Raw genomic sequence first — 23,036 nt, 5'->3', positions numbered from 1 at the left:
GGTCACTACTGTGGATATCCTACGGATGCTGCTTGCCTACCCTTAACTTGCTTTGTGGTCCATGGTGCTTCATTCTGGCTGCCCAAAATGCGGCAGCTTCCTCGTGGTTTCCGCGTGGCTCCGAGATGCAGAGCTGCTCTCCCGGGAGCTGCTGCTCTCTTTGTTGTGACGGCGGAGCCCAAACCGCCCGGCTAATGAACGTGTGATCAGGAAATATCATAAAGCGGGTCAGATATTTTGCTATTATCTGTTCTTGACACAAAGTGGAAGTATCACATCTCCACCAAACCTCGCTCATTTACACTTCGCTTATCTGCAAATTCCATGATTTACATGCACAAAACAGCGATTTCTCCACATTTATTAATGCAGCTTAATAGCAGAATGCAGTAGTGAGACCTCAAATTACGCCAGCGTCATTATTGCTACAAAGTCTSCAGCCCACTTACCAGAAGATGCTTTGCTAGGAAGAATTATTGATGATTAAAACCGAGCTACACATGTCAAAATAAATTACCCAAGTGCGTTTGGAGAGGCAGCAGCCTTCCTCTTCCCAGCATGGTCTGCCTTGCTCGTTCACACCGGTGGGAGCTCGCAGGGGACTCGTGGTCACTGGTGCTGCCCACAAGATGCCCCAGGGCAGCATCCCAGGTGCTGGGGATGCTCTGGAGGTGCTGGGATGCTGCCTGGAGCAATCCGAGCTCTGCCGTGTTGGCTCACAGGGTACCAATATCCCAGTAGCTGCGGACCTGGCGGAGCTTCCTAGCGCGGCGCGGTTCCTTGCTCGGTTTCCAGGCCTCGGGTCCCCCCTGAGTTGCTGCAAATCCACACGGTGTGTCTGGTGCCGGGTTTGCGCTCGCGTCTCGGAGGCAGCTGGGAGCTGTGTGGAGCCGCGCGGGGCTCCCTGCGCGCCGCCGGCACGCCGCCGCGCTCTCCTTCTCGCCCGTGCCAGGGAATAAATTCCTGCGCCTTCCTGTTTCAGAGAGCGCAATGTAAACAAACGGTGCCGAGCGCTGAAACGTCCTGCTTTTCCTCGCAGAACTCCCCGGTGGAGAGGAGACCCTCGCGGCTGCAGGGGAGGAGATGCACCCTGGCAAATGCCTGGCTCTTCCCTGCCCCATCCCGCTCCAAGGGGTGCTGGGGGAGCCCCCAGTGCAGGCTTAGCTCTGGTGCAGCATCGCCTGGGGAGGGGGGGGGCTGATCCATAAGGATAGAGTTAAGGATTTRAGGGAAAGCTTTTGGCCTCCAGGGCTACGGGGTGATGGTCCCACCTGCACGTCTCTCCTGATGGATGCAGAGGCCTCAGCGACCCACGTGGACCCATTGGCTCTTYCCGTGTGCTCTGCAATTCCTGGTCCATTCTGCCCTTTAGGGGTTTCTCCAGCACTGGGAAGTACTTGATGGCGGAGGGATGAGTCCCGACGGCTGCATCCTAGCTCTGCAGGGCTGGGTTTAGCTTTGCCCTTGGGTGAGCTGGCCGGCTGTGTATGTGAAGAGTTTGGTTCCTTCATGCACGGTGCAAATAAGGAGGCAGATACAAGCAAAGCTTGGCTCTAAACTGCCATAATAGTGACATTTAGGGCAACATTATAGATAAAAGAAGCTTTCAAAACCAAAGCTACCATTTTGGACTAACGCAAGTGAAGGTGATTAACTCTTTAATTAAGGTCTAAGTGGCTTTTCCTGGGAGCAGGTTGCAAGGGGAGGGCATCTGAGAGCCCTTAAAATGGAYGAGCAGGTGAGAGAGGGGTAAATGGAGGAATCTCTGCTAGTATGGAAGACTGCAGGTAGGTGGTGAAGGTGGAAGGGGCTAAGAGTTGCTGCTGTCCTACAGCAGTGATGAGGAAAAACTTGGAGAGAGAGGCTTCTTTGCATAGAGGACTGGTACAAGACTGCTGAGCRCTGCTGTGGAATAGCAGCAGGCTTGAAAGCAGAGCTGGGCTTTGTGCTGTGGATGAGGTCCTTGCTCCAATGCTSATCCTCACTGCCTGCTTTGCAGGAGGCACAGCTGGCGTGGAGAGTGTTGCTGTGGAGCCTTCCCAGCTGCTCCGATGGGGATCCCGCAGCCCAGGCCATGCTTTCGCATCAGCACCTAGGGCGGTTGGTGTACTATTAATTGCAGCAGATTGCAAGTGTCTAGAGACTCTGTGTTTTGTCAGGCAAAATTGATGGCCTTGCCAGGAACACGCAGGCACTAAAGGGAAAGAGCCCTTTGCATGTGTGCTGGGCGGGAGGGAGCCAGGAGCCGGGTGATGCTCCTGGGAGCGGTGCTGTTGGCAGAGGCTGGTGGATCGAAGYGTGGTGAGAACCTCCTGGGCATCCTGAGCCCGGAGCCTGAGGGGGTCAGCCCCACCGGGCAGGATTCAGTGGGATGCCAGCRGTGCCCAGGGAGCAGCTGCACAGACAGACCCCACATCCCTGCCCTCCCTCTCCTCCAAACCCCACTTATCTCTTGGAACCAGCTGCCCTTTGTTTTTTTCCGCAGGGATTTCCAAAGAGGGGAGGCCAGGGCACCTCCCCTCGGAGCTGACGTTCTCCTGTTGTGCAGCCTTTCCCAGCAACTCCCGCTGCTTTGCCGGGATCCTGTTGGGATGGAGCGCGGGGTGGACACTTGTTGGGCTTAGCTGCTTTGGCAACTTTGTCCACCTTGCAGAGCTGCAGCTGGTGAGACCTCGCAGAGCAGCGGATTAATTCCTTGTTCTTTGTGTCCTTCAACAYTTATTTTTTAGGCATGTCAGATGTGTGAGTTTGTGTCCTGTCCCCTGCCCCCCTCTTTTTTAATAACTTTTATTTCATTTCGAGCTGTTTTGAAGTGATAGGTACCTTTATAGGTAGCGGCTCCTTACRCTCTCTAAGTCCGTCTATCAAAGGCAGGATTTGCTGCTGTTGTTTTTCTATTAGGGAGGAATTACACTAAGCCTGTAGCAGACATTTTGTGTTACCATGGCAGCCCATATTTCCTACAGGGTTGTGACCTCTAATGACTACAGTGGAAAGCTAGGAAAAATGGGGACTCTTTGAAGATTAGTAAATAAATGCATACTTATGCAAACTATCCCAGAGATGGCTGAACTAGAGTGAGGGAATGGCACAATTTTTAATGCTGAGTAAATGGTTATATGTAAATACCTGTGCGTATTCCTTATTTATTTTAAWTCACCTTTCATTTCATGGTGCCTTTAAAAGCCTGTTTTGTTTCCATCAAAGTGTGAGACCCAAGATGCTTCCTGCGAGGGGCCCATATTATTTTTCGTGTAATGAAACAGAAATGCGGAGTTCAGAATTTCAGCGAAGATGTTTCTTGCAGTCTAAATCATTCTTTTTTTATAGCCTTTTCAAATATTATTGCCATCGTGATTGAATTTTCAGTGTTCTTTTAGTTCATCATTGCTAGATAAAATAAGGCAGCAGAATGTACTGAACTTTTAAACAGACATCTCAGTGGGAGCTGTCTTTATTCTTTTAAAATAGCGTAGTAAAAAAAGTCTCTGTTTTTAAAAAGGATAGATTGATTTTTACATAAGGGATTTAGCGGAAAGGAAAAACTGCATCTATCGACTAGTACACAGGACTAGTTTTGGGCCGTTAAAATACCTACAGAGGTATTTTATGGGGTTTGTTTGTGAATTTTAAATGATCCCATATTGTTGTATGCAGAGATCTCCTAAAGTGCACAAAGCTCCCATAAACGTGCCGGTGCACCGTGCATCTTCGGTTAATGACCCTCTCCATGTAAGCACAGCTGTTGCCGTGTTAAAAATAAAACTAGCAAAATGTGCCTCTGCTTCCCGCATCCTCAGCTCACATTTCTGTGAGTTTTGGCATTTTTTCCGCCTTCAATGAGTAACTTTCTAGCCGCTGGCAGCCCAGATACGGCACAAAACTCCCTCCTGGACGCTGCCGGCAGAAGGGGAACGGAGCAGGGTCCTGCAAAGACAAAACCAGAAGCCAAATCCCAAGCTGTTTCCTGCTGTGTCCAGAATACTGGTGTCATGTAGCCTTGCAGGCAGTTCCCTCRGGGTTCTGTCCACAGGTTTCTGCCCCTTTCAGTTGCAACAACTGGGGATCCCTGATCTGTTTTTAGGAAGGCGTCCTGGGCTGCAGAGCTGGCTGTATCCTGGCTGCTCTGTGGGGCCTGGTCTTAGGCCTGGTCTTATATCGCTGCTGTGAGACAAGGTTCAGGCTATTCTATGCCTTAGGTAAGCACTGGGAGTCTTGCACCGGGAGGTTTGTATTGGAAAGCAGCAGGAGACTTTGGGCTAAAACGCGTCATGTTTGAAAAAGAAGACTTACCATTCTTCTACCATTTTTTTCTCTATTTTTTTTCTTGTTGTATTTAAATACTGAATATTGCTGCCAGCAATGTCATACTCATAGTCTTGAGAATATTAGTGCCACAGTGATTTAACACGCTGGAAATGCTTTTCTCYGAAAGTTCTGCGATTCGAGGCTTGAGCTGCAGCACAAGGTGCTTTGCTGCTCCCAAGGCAGCTTAGCCTAGGGGAGCAGCAGGGACTGTCCTGCAGGGTGGCAGGTGCAGGAGCTGCTCTGCCTTCCACTGCATGGAGAACTCGTGGAGATTGGGGGCAAATAGGGCAAAAGTAGTAGTTTGGTCCCTCTGCGTGTGATTTTCAGCTGCACTGATGTTACAGGTAAAGCTTGCAGGCTTTTTCTAGGGATATGGGACACCTAGACATCACTTTGGCTCGTTCGCGGTACTGATTACATGTGTTATTAATTTTCCTGAAGCTAGGAGACTTAGTTCAAAATGGGATTCTTCTGATGTCACTTATCCCCCTTTTCTTAGGCAACTTAATGAAGTACCCACGAGCTATACTATTTTTACACTCTTCTTACTTTTCTTGGTAGCTTTGAGCTCTTGGTGRTTTTTAGATGGGCCCTAAGTGACTCCTGGGGACATACCCTCTCCCTGCATCTCTTCCTTTCTCATATCAGTAAGAAATATTCACAGGAGCAGGGACTGGATTTGGCTATCCAGGCTCCTGYCCTGGTCACCTGCAGCAATCCAGCTTCTCTTGCTCCCTGCCTGGATTTCAGTGCTTCCCATCCCTCCTGCAACACAAAGATCTGCTTGCAAATAGCATCACCCCAAGTATAAGGTTGGCACAAATCTGCTTGTACCTGAAATCCTRCATTGGTTTCCTTGGCTCTCACAGGTCCTGTTCCATTTTTTTAATATCCCCAAATGCCCCAAGGGGGATTTGAGTGTGTGGCTGCCATCCAGAAGGTGCAAGTTGCTGCCTCAGCCATGAAGCATTTCTTTCCCTGCACCCATCCTTGAATGCATATTTTCCAGCCTGAACTATTCAGCAAWTCTGACCCAGACTAGCTAATAGTTCCAGGGTGACCAAAACTGCCTCTCTGATGAATTTACGATTCAGCTGAAAATTCTTGGTTTAACTGAAGTGCAAACATAGAGGGGAAGCTGGTGGTTAAGGCAGCAGGGAGAAAGAGAGGAAAATAAAACCCGTGGGGAAAGCTGGGGAGACTGAAACAGGATCCTGAGACAAGCTGCAGAGCTGGGATGGTCCTTTGGGAAAGGAACCACCATCTGCAGGGATCTCCCTTATGGAAGAGCCAACCCTCTGCTTGTACATGGTGCTTGAGGGCTCTGGCTAAGGGAGACTTCCCACCACTCCTTTCTGGGCTCTCATGAAACTCTTCTGAACTTTGGTTTGTTGTTGACTTTTCTTGTTATTTGGGGGAAATTTTTCACTATTTCACTAGAAAATTTCACTATTAGTGAAACAATTTCACTAGTACTAGCAGAATTTTTTCATCCTTACTCATTGAAGGTCAGAGCTAAGGCTCTGTGAAGATTATGGGTAGCACACATTTTTGAGAGAGGAAATGGAGTGATTTTACATCTGTTTTCATGAAGCAGCTCTGAAACATTGCTGGCTGTGGAGCTGAGCAGACAGACCCATCTGTGACTTCCCAGCGCCGACACTGCTGTCTCCGGCACCTTGCTCCTGGCTCTACGTGATTCCCTTGGTTTCCTTGCTGAGCTGGCACMGGTCAGAAGTGTGATGGGACTGGCAGGAGAGCAAAGCAAGGATTTGGTGGAAATGCCATGACATCTGCACAGGTCTTTCCCAATCTCTGCTAGATGAGAGCCTGCAAATTGAAGGTAAAATAGCCAATACTTAACAGAAGCCTGCGAACACCCACTGCGCCAGTTAGCTGAGTGATGCCAAAAGACACCAAAGTGGCACCTTTCACATTTGACTGGGAAATTTCTGCCTTGCTTTCCCCCTCCTGATCATGAGCTGAGCTCACTCTCCAGGACAGCATCTTGATTGGTGCCTGCCTTTTTTAAAAGGCAGAATAGGAAAAGCCTATCCATAGTCTTTCCTATGCAAAAATCCAAACTGAGCCACACCATTTGTGCTAAATCTCTTGTGTTAGAAATGGTGGTCATGGAGGTGATTCCAAACAGGATCAGGAGTTTGAATGAGGAATATACATGCTGGTTTTGTTTTGTTTTTGCAAGCCTTAAATACAAAGGAAATTGGAGAAGAAGGATACCTACAACTAAGGCTATCCCCAAACAGATTATTGTTCGATTATTAATTTTCCATGAGATGTCCTGTGACAGCAGACACAAGCCCTTTGCTGCTGCTGTTGCTTATGGCCACTCTGAGCAGTTACCAAGTGAGCAAGCAAGCCACATTGCTCAGCCCAAATTAGAAGGGTTTGGTTTTGTTTTTAAAGACCAAATGTAAATGCAGTGTCCCTTATTGCCCCGAGCACAGAGGAGACCRCAGTGCAGCTGCGACAACGGTTTCTGCTTTCCAAAGGACTGCAATGACTACGGAGAGCAAGCCTGCAAACGCYGACAGGAGTTAGGCGCTTCATTGCTATTTGAGGCTTTGAAAAATCTCTCTGTGGTTTAGCCAAGAAAACTCCTGTGCCAATCTTGCAGAAGTTTAAAAAGCCTGTCTGAGTCTCGATGCTATGCGTGGAAAACTCAGCATAACTGGGGACTTACGCTGCTGGGAGGACAAATCTATAAATCTCTTTAAAGCAAACGGGGAGGTGGATTAAGAATTAGCTTGAAAGCAATAAATATGCATAAATATATATATTTATATACACATTGATACACATGTTGTATCTACTTTGCACCCCAATTATCTTAGCCTCGTAGGAAATCTGGGAGCAGGTCAGGATGGTAAAACCCTGCCAGATGTTTGTGAGCCCTGGTACAGCTGWAGCACCATTGCCAGCAGGCTGCCAAGCATCGCTGTGCCCTCCTGCAGTCCTCTCCTTGGGAAAGTTCAGACAATTTATGTTGCTTTTCAAAGAAACATTTCAAAACCCAAGATGGGAAATGCAATAATTCAGAGAGAAATGTCTGCAGTGTTTCAACCCAGATGGTTGCACGGATGTGAGGCCRGTCTAGGGACCTTTCCTAGCTGGGCTCGCTCTCGAGATGCACCTTGTGCCTGTTGTTGGTGTTGGGTTGCGACTCGTTTGCTTTACGACTCTGAAACTTGCTGCTTTGTCAGGTGTCCTTGTCTGAAAATCAAATATATATGCCCAGTGTGCTTTTATCTTGTTAACTAAACACAAATAACGTGTCTCTTCACTTTGAAAGCTTTCAACCCTCTCCCTTTCATCTCTGCCTGCATTGTTCTTCACCAGCCTGCCAGTGGAGTATTAAATGGTTTCTCTCTTTCCTTCATCCTCTGCCCATAATTCTCAGTGATTTTTCACTGGGCATCACTTTCCAAAGCGCCTTTGTGAATTTGGAGCCTGGCAGTGTTGGCTGTTGATATGATTTGGGTTTCTGAAGTAACGGGGATACGTCTACAAAGTGTTTCCCCTCCCTGTTCTATGACTCTTTGCTTATTTAATCATATTATGAACAAATTCAGMCCTTACCTGAAGCTGAAAATACTTATACTGAAATATACCTGAAATACTTAGGAATTATGCATAACATTTTCTTCTTGCTGGAGTATTTTGGTGTTCATGTTTGCCTTTGTACATCTGTATTGCTGATGTCCATGACTTTTCCCATTGTGTTGGGCAGTCATTTTTCCCCATTCGTTCTCCATAAACAGCTAAGTTCTGGGTAATGTTTTGTTGGTAAAACCATATTTTTTAATGATTACAAAAGGCATTGCCACTTTAAGGCTTGAGTATGAGCTAGATTAGAGGCAATAGCCAGAAGCGCAGGCCCTGTGCAAGGATCCCGCTTTTCAGCAATCTYTTCAGGCAGAGGTTATTAACATGAGTACTGCATAGCTGAGTGTCAAACGTGGACAGAAGTATTTGTAACCAAGACGCTAGCTGGAATGATGTTATGGAATTCCTGCTATGCGGAGACACTAAAATATGGTTTAAATTAAAACTGAGGCCAAGCGTGTTATTTACTTGATGAGGTTTGCTCCACTCCTCCTCTTGGGATACCTAACACAGGCTGCAATTTCTCTTCCTTTCTGTCTGTCTGTCTTTTTCTTTTTTTTTTTGAATTCCTCTGATATGACTGGTGTCCTCTAAATTGATTCTCAGTATTTGAAATGCATCTCGGTTTAGCTGTCATTGTCCATGTCAAAAATGCAGTCATGTAGTTTCTGTTCCTTGTTTGGTCCTGTGCATTTCTTCTAAATGGGAAAAGGATACAAGGGAATGACCGGGGAGCTCAGCCTGCTGTGGAGATGCAGCTCAGAGAGGAAAGCAGGGGCTGGGCCAGCACAGCCTTCCAGGAGGCATCACCAGTCCCAGAGAGGACTGACTGGTGGGGAGTTCTTCACTTGAATGCAGGACTTGGATTGAATTTTCTCTCCTCACAAATGCCTGTGGTTATGGGGTATTTGTTAAGTGACCATGGTAGTAAAAAGTGTAGTTGCATTTCTGTCTGGCTTGTTTAGAAAGATTCTTTTTAAGGTCATGACTGGAGTTCCCCTCCCTTAAGGATGAGGGTATTTTTCCAGTCTACMACTATGTTAAACTTGATGTCTGAGCTCTCCTTGCACAGGGCATCTCAGGCAGAGATGGGTGAACAGGAGGTGAGGACCATGGCTACAAGTAGACAAGGGCATCTTTGTGATTTACTGCACTTTGATGGTGTGCAATAACTTTAGCTGTRTGTGATATCCAAGGATCTTGCTGAATTCACTCTAATGCACTATATTTGTAGGAGATGTTCCTAGGATTTCCAAGTATCTCTTCCTTTCAAATTCTGTCCTGTCAAAAATCAGAGGTGGAGGAATAGGTCATGTCCATAACCTTAGCTGTCTTGGAGCTCTAACTTTGCCTAATGTCAGAGCAAAGAGTTACTTCTCTTCTTTCAAAAGTTATCAAGTAAGGACACATTGACATGTTAAAAGTTTTATGGCACGCTAGTTGTAGGTTATATTTTACATTTTTCTCAGAAAATTGTGCCAGTTCCTGTCTGTGTGAAGCCGTTGTGCAGCAGTGTTCATGAACTTACTGTGCTGAATTTCTCCTGGCACACTATTAGGCTTTGTTTTGCATGGCACTGCATACCCTTCCATTTTCTGGGTTCAGACTGACCAAGGGAAAATATATGGCTTTATTCTTCATGTAGGTAAGGAAAAAAGAAAAAACAGATTTGATTTGAAAGCATGGGAATATTCAAAAGTGTTAGACTTTGATTTTATCAAATCACATGGCTTGTAAACAGAAATTATCAGTCTTTTCTGTAGTTACAGGACAGAGAAAAGTCTATTCAAGATGTAAATTAATTTTGATTACCCTGGGGTACAAACGGGACACGATACGTAAGGATTCTCTTGGCCAGCCTGGAGTCTTCTCAGACATTCCAGAGCAAACTGATGGAGAAGCCTGACTGAAGGCTTCATCAAACAGCCTACAAATTAGGGGGTTCTGCAGGTTTTAATTTCAGACACCTGGAAAAGGTCACAGAAGGGAATCCAAAATGCATGACACTGTATTTCTAGGTGACAAAATGGATGAGGTTTGAGACTGCAGAGCTGAGATGCTCGGGATAAGTCACCCTAAACGAACAAGATGACTTTGTAGTTCATGCAAGGGAAAGATGCTTGGGGAGGGAGAATTTTTCCTAAAAATCAGACTGTGACAGAGGTTGGAAAAACAAGTCGAAAAACTCAAAAGTAATGGTTGTATGGTTAGATGTATCTATGTGGAAGCCTCCTCMTCAGGTGGAGGTCGCGGTTAGTTTGGGTTTGGAAGCGCAGTTAGGATGTTTGGCACATTTTGCTTGTGGCTAATTCTGTTGGGGCTGTACTSTGGATAGGTTAGAAAATGCAGCAGATGGGGCCAGCTTCAGCCCCTCTCTGGGCCAAACTYGGCCAAGGGTAACGCAGGTACCCCAAAGCCCTGCCCTCAACCAGTCACCAAGATCCAAACCCCCTGTTTGCCCCTCCCTGGGTATGATGCATTGTAGAAGGGCGTCCCAATATTTTGCTTCCAAAGCACTGGAAACCCCAGTTGCACAGGGGTCCCATTGGGCCCCCCATTTGACTTGTTTTTTGGTAGGGTCTCAGCTGCACTGCAGGCAGCAGTGGGGTGTTGTGCACAGCAAGGGACTGTCTCCCCAGTGCCCTGCTCTGTTTGTGCGCCCTCCGCAGTTCCCCATCAGCAGGTAGGCTACAAACTTGGAATTTGTTTTTTAAACCAGCTGGGCTGTGGAATATACATTTCCCCTATCTTTTAATGATGTTCCTCGGCCCGTGATTGCCAATTATCAGTTAATAAAGAAGCTCTCAGAATTAGGTCAGAATAGTGTTTCTTTTTTATTTCATTCTTTTCTTTTCACACRCCGGCAAGCACAGCAGGTATCTCTTCTGGCAGCGCTGTTTGCAGTGGAGGTGACAAACCCACACCTTTAAGAACAAGGAAGTGCTTGTCGTGGAGGGCAAATCTGTACCAAGGGACAAAGCCTGATTTCAAATAACTTACTCTGGAAGGAATTCAGAATTATTATCAGGGAGACCAGAGAGAAGAAAAATAAATAAAAATCTTTCYCTGAAAAACTAAATCTTGTTTCCAAACTTGATAATTTTTAATGGATATATGTTTGTGATTCTACCTGGAAGCCAAAGAAGTTAGTGTGTGTGGATCATCAAACCCAGAGCTKCAGAAAAAGGAATTGCTGAGATCAAGAAAAATGAATATCAAAGAAACATAAAGGTTATGCCCAGGGGTCCTGTTCCAGGTCAGAATATTTGTGTTCTTCAGGTGCAGGGCACAGTTTCTCTTCTCCTATCTGCCCACACCTCCCAATTGCCTCTTCTGTACCAGGCCCCCACGCAGAGTAACAGGGGCCGAATCTTCAGCAGAAACCTGCAGAGCTGACGAGAGCAGCATTTTGCACTGAATCTGAAAGAACACAACTTTATATCGAGGGCTTCCAGGTTGCAACATGGAAGTCCTGGATATTTGCAGTGGATGAACTTTTCTGGAGCATGTAATTTCTTTCCCGTTTCCACTGTTTGCAGTGTTTCTGTTARGGGTTTCTCCAAACCTAGCAAGCAGCCTCCATTCTCACCAGGTCTGTCATCAGCACAATCAAGAGACAGAGGTCCTAGTGGGTCACCTGGCATTACCTGCAGGTAGAAATCTTTGAAACTTGCTTCTGGACAGCATATTCTCTGCCTCTTCTTTTTAGCAGATCTGAATGTGTCTTACAGAGATCAAGAGAGGGAGCATCAAAAGACCTTAGATCTATGTTTGCATTTGTATGCTACAGCAGAAGCAGCAGTGCTTTGTCACAGGGATGCCCAACATGTGTTGACCTGCTGGAGTGTTAGTCATCTAGTTTGCTGTCTTAATTTGGAAGGCGCTCTCCGGGGAATGTTTAGGGAAAAACCTCCCTCAGATCTCACGGGAAAGCCATGAGGCAACCATGTTCCTTCTACCAAACTATCTTCCTTTGAAACAGAGGAGCTTTGGATTGAAAGAAGCAGCAACAGATTAAGGCCTTGGGAAACGGAATGGAAATTATGCGGCCCCTGAGCTGGTGGCAGAGGATTCGTGTTGGGTGGTGGACTCAGGGCTTAGGAGCAGTGGTGTCTGGTGGAAGCTCATAATGCTAGACCTGGTCTTTTGTCCATTGCTTGCGGAAGCCATGAGAACTCTGTGGACATGATACTTCCTTCAAATTTCTTTACACCTTAGCTAAGAGAGCCTGAGGTCTGATCCTCCCTTCGTCGGATGTTTGTGAGCTGCTGTGAGCAAATCTCCCCAGGATCAGGCCCTAGGTGTGTATAATATATTTACACTTTGATTTAGTTCCTTTTTAAATGCCTGCAGTTTAAGCCTGTAGGTGCATTTACACAACAAATTCTGCTTGCTAATGTTTTTTTTAAAAAAAAATCTTTTACCATGAGAAGAGGAAGAAAAAGCACTTATTGAATATATAGTTGGCACAATAAAACTAAAGCTGAAAGGCAATGTCTTCAACTAGAGCTGTGCTTAGAGCTCTGCCTCTGTCCTAGCATGAGACAAAAGCCCCACTGGACAGACAGGCTCTAGCTGTGCCTATGAAAGGGAAAAATGCTCAGTTCTGCTATATCAAAAGGGGCTTGCATCTCTGAGCAGCAGATAGCCCCTCACCCAGCCACGCTTGTCCTGGCTCCTGGCATCCCCCACGCTACAAGGGATGTTTCTGAGGGGACAGGGGTGTTTTTGTGCCCTGGTGCTGGCCGGAGGGCAGAGCTGCTGCTGCCCCGGCTGTGCTCCGAGGTGGTGGATGGACATTGCGTGGCTCAGCCCTGCTGCTGCTGGAGGCAGAGCCCAGCGTGGACCCGRCACCTAACGCGGTGCTCCTGGGAGCCTGTGCATCGTTAATGCAATTAAGCCAAATCCCCGAGCTGCTAATGGAGACTCACGCTGGCTGCTGGGAGCACCTGCAGCCCTGGCTGGCACCCTACACGTGCCWGGTGCTGTCTCACCAGGTCACCCTTCCCTTCCTGGGGAGGCAGGTGCAAAACCAGCCACCCATGCATGCTGTGTGGGTGTCCAGGCTGGTGCTGGGTGTGCTTGCAGAGCCCTGTCTGGCCTGTGGGTGCTGCAGGTGAGAGGGGCAATACTGGATGCTCTCAGGTCTGTTTGGGTGCCCCAGATCTACTGSAGGCAAGGCTCCCAGTCATCCAGGATATCAAACTAATTCTGATCAAGGTGAGCAGAGGTGAGATGTGGGAGGTGCTTTCCAAGGCTCTTTGGGATCTGGTTTAGGAATGTAACTGCTGGCCAAGCAGATCCTTGAAGCACTGCCCTGGGGTTGCACAAGGAGCCTAGCACCCACATTCGGTGCCTGTGTGCGTCCCAAGGGGTGCACATATCTGGGCCCGTGTCTAAAGGGCCTTTCCTGGTAATTAAAAAAAAAAGAAAGAAAAAAGGCTGTTTGAGAGGCTGCACAGCCCTCTGCATGCTCGCAGGGTGAGTTTCAGGACAGTCTCAGTTTCAGAGCCGGGCTTGTGCACCGTCCTGCTGATGAYACAGCGTTGGGAGGCTCCTGCCCGGGGTTTTGCCAGCACCCGGGTGACAGTGGTAAGTGAAGTGTTATGTGCCCATAAGGGCTTTTTCTTTCACTTCTCAGGGAAATTTCAGAAATTATACAAAGCAGATCCTGGAAGCACCAGTTTGCACAGACCCACCAACAGCACCCCTGGGTGCTGGGCAGGGAATGATGGTGTCGCATCCACAGGGCTGGCACCGCTGCCATGCTGTGGCATGGGCGCAGGCACAGAGCAGCACACTCGCACCCTTTCCACTTCTGAGAACCTCCCCTCTGACGAGCCAGGCAAGCACGGCGCCTTTTTAATTTTTTAAAGTTGCATTATGTTCAGTGAGGAGAGAACCTTTTTTTAAAAAGGAGAATAACTCTGTTGTCTGCGGCTGTTTGTATGCTGGGATGTGTCACGTCAGCTGAGATCAAATACATGGGATTAGGGGTTGTGATGTGACTGATGCTACCGTGGGCAATAGGTGGGAGGTAGGAGGAGGCAAAAGAGCATTTTCAAACCTTAAGGAAGTTAAAAATCATTTATGAAGGGACACAAAAATAAAGCTGGCTTGTATTTGTCTGTCTGTTTTTAATATACTTCCTGATATGAGAGTCTGGTTTGCAATTTCAGCTTGCTTTTCTTCTGCTCAGCACATTTTAGGGAGTATTAGAAAAGCAGTCAGAAAGCAGTTTTATTGATAGTTATCTTTTTTTTTCTTCCTGTGTATTTGTTTGGTAAGAATTTATATTCTGCTTTTCATTTTCCAAAATCAAATGTCTTCGGTTATTTTGACAACTGATTCTTTTCTAGACACTCTATCTGCAAAACCTGTGGAATACTTAAGGTATTTCTTCAGTTAAAAATGATTCTGAAAATTTCCTAAATACTTATCTAATGAGAATGTTTTTTATTAAAGAAAAAAATCTAACTAATTTCCACTTTTTTTCCCCAGTGATTTCCCCCTCTCTTGACAGCATAAGTGTGCAGCTGTTTCTTTGCACGTCAAGTACATGTGAACCTGTTTGGGTGCAGGGGGTTTATTTAATGTATATAATAAGAAGGTTAAGAGTTTCAGAGGCGATACCCGCGTCAGGATGCTGGCGTCCGATCAGGTAGCCTGGCTGGTTGGACACACATGTGTTTTGTCACCCTGTTTTGTCCGTGTCACCTCTCTGCTGCCATCCTGCCGGGAGGCAGCATGGGTGGCACCTCGGCATCATCTGCTTTATTTGTGTGTGCAGCACCATGCAGCCAAACCTTGGCTAGGAATGGGTGGCCACAAACTGAGCTGTGCAGCCAGCGAGGACTTTGCATCGTTAGGATGAGTATTTGTTACTTGGATTACGATGGTGTGGCTGGGCCAGGCTTGCCGTGCTGCTCGGCAGGTGAGGAGCAGGAGAAGACAGGAGACCTCGCTGGAGGCTGTGGTCCATGTGGTGGCCAGGACCCCTTCCTTGCCAGCGTTGCCCATCTCTCCTGCTCCTGGTTTCCACGCAGGAGCAGATGGTGACACGTTATCACCATGGGGTGATCCTCAAGGGTGGGAGTAGTTTAAGAGGTCAGTGAGGGTTAGGCACAGCTTCTGCCTCTTGGGTAGAGAYGCAGAACCTAAAACCTGGGCCTCCCTTGGTTTGGGCTGTGGGGAAAGAGTGGTCCTGCTCCCATGTAATAAGTTGGTTGCTTCCACAGGAGTTATTTGCAATCAAGAAGTACTATGACGCAGTCAAATTATGGTGTAATGCTTAGCTGTTGCATCTAGAACAGCTACAACAATTCAGTTTTGCAGATGTTGCAGGAGAAGAGTGTGTTGGCTTCATTTGGAGCCCTGTTTGTGTAAGAAATCTGCTTTTATTGGCAAGATCCTKCTTAGCACTTCTCTGCCACCCCCTGCTTGGACATCACCCTCAGGCATGTGCCTGCAGAGCTTTCATAGCTCCAGACTTCTTGCTTTTGGTCCCTCTTTTGCTAATACTGATACTGTCTGCAGAAATTCAGAAGTTTGAGAGTGTGGGAGTCTTGAGTCAAATTTACACGTTCCTGCCGTTATCTGGAAAAAAGGTGCTGTCTACCACCACTTGCATATATAATGCTATATAACAGATACCCTCATAGAGTAACTGCTGATGCTTTGTCTTCTGGCCTCCCTTCCAGGTGCAAGCTTTGGTTCTGAGGTGCTGATGGCTTTAAATCCTAGTAGAAACAGGTATGTTTGTGTTGGACTTGTGGCTTTTTTGAGACCTGCCTTGGCTGGAATTAAAGGGTTTTTAAGGCAAGCCCTAGTTTTGGAAGATTTGCCCTAAAACTCTAGGTTATTTCTAACAGCCAGGTAGCTGTGGACCAGCTAGGACAAAAGCCCATCTCTGGAAGCATCCCTCACGGGTGCCTGTACGTGCAGGACTCTTGTAAGAACACATCATGAAGACACAGTGGCAAGGGTGGCTGGGCACAGAGGTGACCACTGAGCCACTGAGAGTCTTAACCAGCAGGAGCTTGGGGCAGAGCATAACCCCAAAGTCTGCTGTCACCCTCTGCCTGCTGTCCCACCATGACACTTTGGATAACTGCAAGCAAACCTGGAGCCTCGAGAAATACTCCTTCTTAAAACGAATCTCAACTTAGAGGAGGTCTCTCCAAACATACCTATAAAGTTGGCATGTGTTTTCTGGGGTGATTAAGGCTGACTTACCCCCTGTTCCCAGGGCCTTTGTGTCTTTCAGAGTGATGCACTCTGAGCCACCTACAGAGATCCAGCTTTGCTCCTTAACAGCAGAGTTCTCGGGAGGTTGTTTTGGTTTCCCCAACATGCTGGGCTCTCTCTCTGCCTCCGCTTTGTCTCCGCGGTCCTCCCCGAAGCCCAGCTCAGCCATGTGGCCCCGGATTCGTGCCTTGGTTGGAGTTCTCTCATTTAATTTTCATGCATCATTTATAGCTTGCTGTGGTGATTTCATAAAGTGAATGTATGTAGTTAACACAGGGGGCCGTCTGGGAACTGGTAATGCAGCTGTGACAGAATGGTTGCTCCCTGCCTTTGTCATTATTTTCTCTACTTCGAGTGCATTTGTGAGAAACCACTGCTGGAGCAAATGTTCGGATTTACTATTATTTTTTTTTCCCCTTGAAACTTATCTTGATTGCTTCCCTTAGACCAAAAATGAATTGTCACCTTCCTTCCCCTGGAAATCTTCCCGCGTGTGACATCTGCCCTTCACAATGACATGTGAACGGTGATGAGGCCAAGCGGGAGGCACGGAGGTGACTAATTTAAGAGGAGTGCTGGGCTCCACTCCCGTGGCACCTCGTGAAGCCAAAGCRAAGAGAGGCGCCCACCTGGCAGCCGGTGCTCACGCAGGAGCCCTGCCTTGTGGGGCCGGGCAGCTGGGCACGCTGCTCCTTGTGTTGGGACACGTTGCAGAGCCGTTGGCGGGCAGAAGGAAGCTCCAGGAGGAGCGGGAAGATTTGGAAATAGGCATCCTCACTTCCCTGCCCTTTTCTTGGCTCAGGCTGTTCATTTTATTCAGTTTTTATTTGATTTGATTTATTAATGTAGGCAGAGTGAGAGCGTGGTGTTTGTACTTCTGCTCCGGCTGCTTGCTTTGGGCTGCTCCGTGCTGTGGCGGAGCAGAAGTGCCTCACGAGGGAGGGCAGAGAGCCTGTCTGGACTGATTTCCACTTGGTTTGGTGGGCAGCAGTTGGAAGCGGAYGCGTTGCGTGTTCACACGTCCGTGCTGCCAACGTAGAGGTGATGGAGCAGCTGCTGGTCTCGGTGCAGACCCACAGGCCGTGTGTGCACAGATGGCCTCAAGCAGGGGTGGCCAACGGACCACCATGGACTTGAAACCAAAGGACAGAACTTTAATAGTTGAGCAACCAAGTCTGACCTGTTGTTTTTTATTGGGTCAAATCTGTGTGTGTCCCTCCACCTTGGGGCCCGTGGAGGTTGGGTGCCTCTTCCAAGGAGGATCTTCACTTCTTGCTGAGCTGCWGGGGAGAGATGTGCAAGCTGTCCTGGAGAGGAAGATGGAGAAGGAGGACCACGACCTGCTGCGTGGCRGCTCACTGCCTGGCTGAGGCACGGAGGTCAGTAACCAGAGTCTGAACTTCCTCCTCTTCCTCCCCACTGTGCCCTGGCTGCTGACTCCCTCGGTGTATTTTCCTGGGTGGGCTGRGCTTAGAGAAGTGAAGGTTTTACTGGAAATCGGCAAACTGGGGTGGAGGGAAGAAAAAAAAAATGCAGATGATTCTGTTTACACCTGTTCCTGTTTTGTACCTATGGGCTTGGAGAGGACAAGCTCTGGGAGTGATTTTTAGGATATGCTTTACAGGCAGGACATCTGCTTGACTGGGAGGAGTAAAGCCAGGCAAACAGTAATGGTTTTAAGGCAATGCAAAGGCCTTGCTGCTGAAATGAAGCTTGGGGAATTGGAATCTTTTGAGAAGGCAAGAGGTTAGCGAATATATCCCATCTCTCGGTCGGATGACATGCAATAAAGCAGGATACAGAATATAAAGCAGTGATAAGAAGACRTGTTATGACCTTGTCGGCTGTTAGAAGCTTACATAGCCTGCCAAGGAATAACTAGCCTGTATTACGGGGGCCATATGGTATTTTACTAACTCTGTGTATAAATCCCTAATACAATTAGAAGATCCAGCTTCTATGGTGAATTAGAGCCCTGGTGCTGCTTCCTCTAGAGGAATGTCTGGATTGATGGAAGTGGCAGATATCAGAAAGGAAAAGACCCTCTGTGGAAGCCTTCAGCTTCTCAGGAGGAGCAGCCTCTTTGCTATGGAAAACTCTCTTCCAAGCTTGCACAGCCCTCAGGGGCTCTTGGCAGCCAACCCATGGGGTCCTGCTGAAACCACCCTGCAGCTGGAGGGGGACATTGGGAGAATCCCTGGTTCGCTTCTTAAAGCAATGAAGAAAGAGTGAAAACAATTGGACCATATTTTTTTTTTTTTTTTTAAGGCCTTGGCCAGAGCTACCTCTCTAAATTGCCAGCCCTCTGCTGCTTTACAAGCTCTGGAGGACTTCAGCAAAAAATAACTGAAAATGTGGGTGTTAGCAGTTCTGCTGGGGGCAAACACATCAAGGCACCATAAGCTTTCTCCCATGCTGAGCACTACGGCTGACCTAGGGAGTTCTTGGGCTCCAGGGCCTGTGCTCACTTCCCTGGGGCCCTTGGTGGGACATCAATTCTGGACCTTATTTCTATTATTGAACACATAATTTTCCTGATTGTTTGTGTGTGGCCATGTAGACCTGTGCCCACACGTGGCCCCAGCAAGGAGGATAGTAGCCCAGGGTGGATGGGAAGCAGCTCCTGAAATGCTCCTGTGAGCAGCACAGCTCTCTGCAGACCACCAGTAAGGACATCAGTGCTGTGAGACAGCCTCGAAAAGGTTTGGGATGTGCYCTCATTTTCCATAGTGCTATTGCGTGTCACTTCTTCCTTTCGTAATGCTGGCTGAGCAGTGGGTCCTACTGTGCTCCCCTCGTGGGAGAATATCATTGCTTTCCTTGCTGTAATGCAGCAGCAAGGTGTTCAGTGTAACAGCCTGCCTTTTTTTATGCATTGGAGGGGACATGGCTTTTGTCTGAATGATTATAACTGTTTAATCTGATCAGATGCTGTGTACGACTCCAAAAAGCCCGTTTTTGGCTGTGTCGAACTCCCTGTCTCATGCATACCTATTTCYAAGTGAATCGCTCTGTGCTGGAGCATGTAATTGCAAAGTGCAGCCCCGGCTCTGCCYACCTGCTGGAGGACACCATGAGATAGGAGCTATTTACCCGGGCACTTGTCAGGTGGTGGTTACCTTCAATTTAGAGTCTGGAGGAGGAAAGTGCCATGGGCTGCTCTGTGTGAATAAGAAACATGATTTTTAGCAACCACCAGCTCCTGTGGGTTGTAAGGACTGCCAGACCAGAGCAGCTCTGCCCAGGTCCATGCTCCTAGYGTGGAACTCATCCCGTAGGGATATGTTACCCTGTGGCAGTCCCATGTTGGATGGGGAAGGACAATGCCCAGCCACTTTCCCCAGGGCACACTGGTGCTCACTGAGCATGGGTGCATTGGATTAGCGTYGAATTCCCTCTTGCAGCTGCCATCTGGTCCCAGGTTTGTGTGTGTCCCGTGCAGGTGTTTTGCTGGCTGAGGCTGCAGGAGTGTGTTGATCAGCTGCAATATGTCTCCAGGTAAGATGCTCAGAAGCCTTATTTGTTGGTCTCTCCTGTAGTARTTACTGGTTGCTCAGACCATGGTTTATCTTCCAAGCCTGTTAAGTGGTCATGCTTTTTATTTTTAAAAGAATGAGATGTTCGTAGCTGCTGTTAAGAGCCCAGAATATTTTTAGCATGAGAATCCAGGATACAGGGAGAACAGCCTTCCGGATCTTTTATTCTTTCAGAAAACAAATGCTGGATTCGCTTTCCAGGTCCTGTTTTGGAGGAAAGCTGGGTGCTGGTGGATGTAGCAGAGTGTAGGAGGTACCTTAGGGTGCATCGTGGCCCCTGTTGTAGGGATTGAAAGGAGAAATTTGGAGAAACTGAGGCAGGTCTTTCTACCGCAGGGGAAAACAGGGTGTGCTACGCGCTTATCTCAGTGGAGACCCTGCTGCTTTGCATGAGGACAGGGAAGGAATCCTGCATGTTGGAGGCTGGCTTGGGAGGGTGACATATCCTTCACGTCAGTGAACCAGCAAAACATGCTCAAGTTTTCCAGTGTACTTTCCTGCACTTAGGTGGGTTTTCTACTGTCTGAAAATTATTACAGAAAGGCAATTTGTTGCTTTAAAACTTCAATAAAAAAGCACGCCTTTATTAAGAGAGAGATCTCTCTCCAAGCACATATACATATCCACATACATACCACGAGGGGCAAGATTGCTGAATGCTCCTTCAATGAAGTGGCTATTGCCGTGGCAATAAATTTAGGGGAAATGGACATTAGCTGCTGATTGACCTTCCTGCTATGTTAAACAGCTTTTGCTTTTGCCTTGAGGCATCTGGCTGCCTGACACAGCCAATTATCCTATGATAACATCAACTTCATTGGGTCTTATTGCTTCATTATGAAACTGCTTTAGCTGATAATGCATTGCGATTAGCCACCAAACGTTCCTGGGAAGGGAGATAACGCCTTGCCCGGTGCCGCCRCACAGCGCGCTCCATCCACAGCGAGGCGGGGAAGGTCCTCGCCGGGTGGCAGCTCCTGGGGATGGACTGCAGGACCCTGGTGTTGTGTTTCTGCAGTGCAAACAGGAATCGAAATGCCAATGTGTAACCCATGCTGTTTTTGAGCTCCAAACCCTCTCTTCTCCTCATCAGAGCTGCTCCTTGTACTGGGTACCATGGTCCAGCTTGGCAATTTGCTTCCCTTCTGCCCATTCCCAGAAGGAAGACAGCCTGTTCCACCAAAGCTCCTTAGAGCAGCTCCTCTGCTCTCATATTCTGCTTTTGGCTCACAGTAGAGACTAGTTTAGAGCCATACCAATGTGGAAAGAAACGCTAAGCAAGAAAAGYCCATCTCTTTCGTAGTTTTCCTGCTAGACTGGTGTGGTTTTTCCTCATGCCCTGGTTCCTGGAGTCCTGTGGACATGAAAGCATCTCTCCTTCCACTGAGAAAGGAACAGGCAGGATAAGGGCCCTTGGTGGAGCGTGCAAGAGCTTGAAAATACTGATTAACTCCTAAAAATCATGCTTTTCTCTTGTAGTGGCCAGCCAAGTGGAGGTCCACTGGCTCCTGTGGAGCCTGTTGTCCTCCTTTCACCTGCTGCAAGTGAGCTAGGCTTGCTGGTACACTGAGAGATGSGTCCAATGTGTGTGTGCAGCCTTTTTGTGCATGGCAGCACCAGCAGACCTCGGGCAGGTAAGATGGAGACAGCACTGCATGATCCACAGAAGAGTCCAGGAGGAGGGACTCCACACCTGAGCAGAGAGGAGCAGGTCCTCTGGAGGACCATGGGCTTCCTGAGAGCACCTKGCCATGAGGAATGTGCTTGAGCTGCTCAGAGAGGACAACTCTGCCYGCTCCCTGCCCCGGGATGGTGTTCCTAGTCATGGGGGCATCCTCACTATGAGCAAACCCCCAGGAGATTGTGCTCCAGCGTGCAGCCTGCTGCATCCYGGCTCCTCCGAGCCATGGGCTGGCCCTCTTGGCAGCACCAGTCACGTGAGTGTGGGGAAGGAGCCGTTCTGCAGCCGAGGCTCTGCTGGTGCCGTAGGGGAGCTGCGGTTCAGCTGGGGCTCGAGCAGCTGGGGGGCACATCAGAGGCTTAGGGAAGYCRGGGGAAATCAGACGRGCCTGGTGCAGCTGAGAGGGAAGATCAGAGTCTCRGAGCAGCTGGAGGTGAGATTGGATTAGCAGTTGGGAGATCAGAAGCCCAGGCTGGCCAGGGAGGGAGGATCAGACAGGCGAGGAGATCAGAAACCCCGAGGACGTGGCGATGGCAGAGTTGAGGTGGGTCAGGACTGCTGATGGCGCGAGCACTAGCACATGGCCTGTCCGCAAGTGCGTCGTGTCACCGGCACAGGGGCTCCTTTGCCTTGCTGGGGAAGCCCTGGTGGAAAACGGAGGTCTGGGGCACAGGGAGGATGTGGCCGAAGAGGAGAAAAGCGCTGGGGAAGGTCACTTGTGTTTGTGCTGCCAGCAGCCATGCAGCACTTCAGTTTGTGCTTCAGTGCCTGGTGTCTCGATGGAGAAATGGTGCCGATGGACGGCAAAGCTTTCTTAGAGAAGAGAGCACCAATCACGTCTCTAAGCCATGCTGTCCTGACAGTAATTGCCTATTAATATTCCCTTTTTTGTGCCTCTTTCCATCCTTCACTCAAGTGCCGACGTTCCCCAGTGCTGCTTGCAGTGGTGTTGATGCCTGAGCAGGAGGTGGAAGGAGGGAAGCATCCCTCAGGAGCTGGAGGGATGTCCAAGCCCCACTCTGGTACCTCCCTGGCACTGTCCGGTGCTCCCAGCACCCAGCAGAGTGACAGCACCCAGGCAGAGCCCCAGAGGTGGGCTCTGACTCTGAAGATGTGGAGTCTGGGGGGACAACAGTAGAGCGGGGCCTGTCAGGCCTGGCTTGGGTTTAGTTTCACAATCACAGTAAGACATGGATGAATCCAGTATGATATTTCCTGTTATCTTCCTGTCCTCTCTTCTGCACTCTGCTTGAAGTGGTTATTTTTGGGTGTCTGGGCCATGATGTGGTGGTGGGCTCCGGCACGATAAGCTGGGCCTACAGTATGGTGTGTTGTTCCTCCTGGTCCTGTTCTGTCCACAGCTCATCCTATTTGGTGTGGCCTCCTCCACAACCTTGATTAGATGCCCTGTACCTGGTAGGAGGTGTAATAGRTAAGCACTCTGCTGCTGATGACCTTGCTTAGTTAAAATGGCTTGGGAGTAGGGCTGGTAAAATCATGCACAGCAGATTTCTGAGAGAGGTGGAAAGGTATTTGACCTGGCAGAGCTTGAYGGCAGGTTTTTGGCCTTATCAGGTCCACACTTGAAGATGTAAAATTAGAAAAGCCTGTGAGGAAGAAATTGGAAGGGTCATGAT

General features: G+C 48.4%; 1 long non-coding RNA gene across 1 annotated transcript; it reads left to right on the top strand.

The window, feature by feature from the left end:
• The first annotated feature begins 1,756 nt into the window (after window positions 1-1,756).
• Window positions 1,757-6,026, top strand: LOC112944465. The gene is made up of 2 exons (XR_003248770.1): window positions 1,757-1,787; window positions 5,906-6,026. It is a non-coding gene; the product is annotated as an uncharacterized LOC112944465 (long non-coding RNA).
• The last annotated feature ends 17,010 nt before the right edge of the window (window positions 6,027-23,036 follow it).

The sequence above is a fragment of the Nothoprocta perdicaria genome, unplaced genomic scaffold (assembly GCF_003342845.1).
Source record: "Nothoprocta perdicaria isolate Ctin4 unplaced genomic scaffold, notPer1 scaffold_17, whole genome shotgun sequence".
In the NCBI taxonomy this organism is placed as follows: domain Eukaryota; kingdom Metazoa; phylum Chordata; class Aves; order Tinamiformes; family Tinamidae; genus Nothoprocta; species Nothoprocta perdicaria.
This window is presented reverse-complemented; position numbering and strand designations above follow the sequence as displayed.